Source organism: Cupressus sempervirens, chromosome 2, assembly GCF_028749045.1.
Source record: "Cupressus sempervirens isolate cs-2001-9-10 chromosome 2, ASM2874904v1, whole genome shotgun sequence".
Lineage (NCBI taxonomy): Eukaryota > Viridiplantae > Streptophyta > Pinopsida > Cupressales > Cupressaceae > Cupressus > Cupressus sempervirens.
In genome coordinates this window covers 440,066,491-440,070,568 of record NC_143119.1, presented here as the reverse complement: position 1 = coordinate 440,070,568, position 4,078 = coordinate 440,066,491, and positions in this window count along the sequence as shown.

Genomic DNA, 4,078 nt, shown 5'->3' with positions numbered 1-4,078 from the left:
ATCTACTACTAAGTTAGCAAAAGCATTCATTAACTTGTAGCCCTCCTTATAAACATGGGCAATTATTACATGTTTGAATTTTTGACACATTTTCCATATTTGTTACATTATATAACTGATTCTCTGGTTATATGCTTTTCTAGGTTTCATTGCATGGACAATCAATGTGGAGTCCCCTTCAATGTGAACATTATTGAATCGATGTGCTAAGACTATTTGAAGACCATGTAGAAATGTAAGTGTTTTTGCTTGATTATTTGTAACAAAAGGTATCAGTATGGATGAACCAATAATCATCAAACCCACCTCATTATGGATGAAAAAGCCATCACCTACTTTACCAGGATTACCTTGATATGATCCATCAAAGTTCAACTTGATATATGGAGAGATGAGAGGGGACTACTTTATTTCACTCATGTTCTTAGAGTTAGGACCAACTATAAATACCACTAAGGATGGAATAAGAAGGCTTGACCATGATTTCTTCATAAGGTCATCCCAACTTGTGTAAAAATTGGAAGGATGATTCTTCTTAAGAACATTGATACTGGAAATTTCTACAATAGTACATTCCAATCTACTGATAAAATAATGAAATAAAGATTCTTGTTGTTTGAAGATTCTCTTATTCCTCTCCCACCATAAAGCCCAAATGATACACAAAGGTATTACTTCCCATAAAGATGTGAAGATCTATACATCGAAGGTCATGACTTAAATAGATTGCACAAGCTGATGGGAAAGGGAAAAACAATATAATTTTTTTTGTAATACTCATGTCCAACATTCATATAAAAATGGGCATTATAAGAATAATTGGTCTACATTCTCATCTTTTGTCTTGCACAGTGGGCAAGGGAAGGGAATAGTTAAGTTGAGTCATGTAAGCCTCTCATGAGTAAGTATCCTTTTCTTTAGAGTGAGCCAAGTAAAACAAGTTTCCTTAGGTAAGATAGAAGAGTTCCAACATAACTTGAAAGGATTTTGCATGATGGAATGCAAGTGTATTTCAAGGAGCATTTCATATCCTTCCTTTACTATGTATTTGTCAGTTTCTGAAGGAGCCCATTTAATAAGATCTTTGGAATATGAGATAAATACATACCTCTCTTTTGAGATAAATACATACCTCTCTTTTAAAGTAGACATCAATAGTAATTGGTTGTACAACAAAATTGGGAGAGCAGAGAAATCCATCCATATAACTCTTCTCATTTTTTTCTTTTGATAAAGGGTGCGCCCTTAATACCACAAACATATAAAAAAGCAAAGAAACAATAGCAATTTGTGAGAACAAAATATGTGTTTCTTATTATCTCCACAAATGTGGAATTTTAGAATTTTTAAATACAATATGCAAGCGCACATGGGTGATGTCCTTACAATAATTTGCAAGATAGAGATGTAAACTATCACCCATAATCATCCTAGAGATTCTATGAGCCTTCCTTATTTAGGCAATTTTCCACCACACAAAAAGGTTCTAGACATTTCACCCTAACCCTTGAGACTGACCAGCTCTAAAATTACATAAAGTGTTGGCCCAAAATGATTATGAATTTTATTTTGGGATTTCTAGTTAGCCTAACTTATGAAGACCATAACTTTTGAACCATTGAGTTGACTAGCTATTATGACCTCATTTTGAAATCCTCAACTTCTATTCTACAAAATGTTATTTGAGAAAGCTTCAATCAGTCAAGTTTCAAAGCCCATCTAGAGCCTCTAAGGCCTTCAAAACTAAACTTGAAGTTTTTGTACCAAAAATTTGAAATAACTTATGAATACATATGATATGATAATGAAACTCAACCAAAAAATTGATATATCCAAGATGAACCTCCACTTCCAAAATTAGAACATTTAAAGATAATATGATTGACTTACTAAGTAGAAAACTTCCAGAAATAGAAACTTTGCACTGAGAAAACCCTTAGTCAAGAGATATAATGAGAATATTTTTAAGTGATATGCAAGATTTCTCTTACACCCAGAATACTCCTCCATCAGACACCTGGGGTAATTTGAGAAGTGAATCCATCATGTCTTAGGTGTTAAGAGGAAAAAAAAGATGACCAACCTCCTTCCTTGTCACCCATGATGAATCTTCTATTGGTCCCCCTTTCCATTTGATCAAATATTCTTCATAAGTTATGTTCCTTATACTTCTGCCAACATGACTATCCAATATCTCCTTAATATCTTTTGTAGCTGAAGTAGTTTCGAGAATAATACATTGGGCTTTTGTGACTTCATCTCCATCACCTCCTTCATGGCACAATTTCAAATCTAAAATGTTTAATACTAGTGAAATATTCAGTTCAACAAGAAACTTTACTTCCAATAGGTATTTTTAGAATTGTGCTTTTTTAGTATTTTACACGGTCCAAACTTCATTTTTATCTTGTAGTATGTTCCCATTGGAAATGATCCTTCCTCAAATGAGCCATGAATTCATCCCCAACTTGAAATTCCTTATACCTCCTTTTCTCATCCACCTTAGCCTTGTACTATGTATTCATCCTTGTAATTTTCTTTCTCACCTCCTCATGGATGTTCTTCAAACATTTTGCAAAATCCTCAACTTCAACACCACTTATCTCTCATTTATCTAACTTCCTCAATTCAAAAGAATTTATGGGAATTCTCCCATACATAATTTGGAATGGTTATTTACTGATACTCCTGTTGAAAAAATATTATATGCAAATTTTTCTTGTGTTAAAATGGCTTATCTTTAGCTAAACATCTCAAAAAATTCCCTAAACTTTGATTCACTACCTCCTTGTGTCCATCAATCTATGGATGCTATGATGAGATAACATTCAAATCTATCTTCAACTTCTTTCATAATGTACACTATAAATAACCAACAAACTTGGTATTCAATTTGAAACTATAATCTTTGATAGGCCACTTTTCTAAAAAAATAACTTGGTATTCAATTTGAAACTATAATCTTTGATAGGCCACTTTTCTAAAAAAATAACTCTGGCACATGAATAACATCACTAGTCTTCTTGCAAGAAATGAAATGTGTTATCTTTTAAAACTTGTAAACCACTAAAAAAATAGAATCATGCCCTTGCTGAGTCCTTGGAAAATCAAGAACAAAAATCATGCTGATATCCTCCTATAACTTCTCTAGTACATGTAATGGATGATACAATCATGTATTTTTCTTCACTTCTTTCACCATCTGACATACTCTACAACTTTGTACAAACTTCTTAATATCTTGTTGCAACTGAGGCTAGTAATAATTCTCATTAACGAAAGTAACATTTTTTTCTCTACTATAATGTCTAGCCAATTCTCCACTATGATTCTCCTTGATGAAATTCTCCCTCATGGAACTTCTTGGAATGCACAACTAACTTCCTTTGAATAAAATACCATATTGGATTATGAAATCCAACCATTTCATCCTATCAAGTGTAATAGATTTTGTACAATCTTTTTAAGCTTCACCAAAATTAGGATCCTCCAGATACAAATTCTTGGGTTCCTTGAACCCAAACACCTCAAACTACATCTTTGTTAGCAAAAATTGTTTCCTACTAAGAGCATTTGCAACTCTATTAGAATTTCCACTCTTGTGTTTGAAAATAAATTTATAAAGTTGCAAAAACTCAACCCATTTCAAATGCCTTTGGTTGAATTTTCTGTCACTTTTTTAATATTGCAAATCTTGATTATTAGTATACAAAACAAACTCCTTAGGAAGAAGATGGCATCTCCACTTCTTCAATGCTTGAATTATGACATAAAATTCCTGATCATGAACATAATATTTAATTTTGGAATCATTCATCTTCTCACTAAAATAAGCAATATGTATACCTTTTTGGCTCATAACAACTCCCATTACAATATCACTAACATCACAATCTAATTGAAATACCTTATTAAAATCTAGAAGTGATAAAACATGCTATTTTTTAGCTTTTTGTTTCAACAAATTAAAACTCTTAACTACTTCTAGATTCTTCTTAAACTCTTTTATATCCAGTTGCATTGTTTCATTCAAGGGTCCACAAATACTGTTAAGACCTCTAATAAACTTTCCATAAAA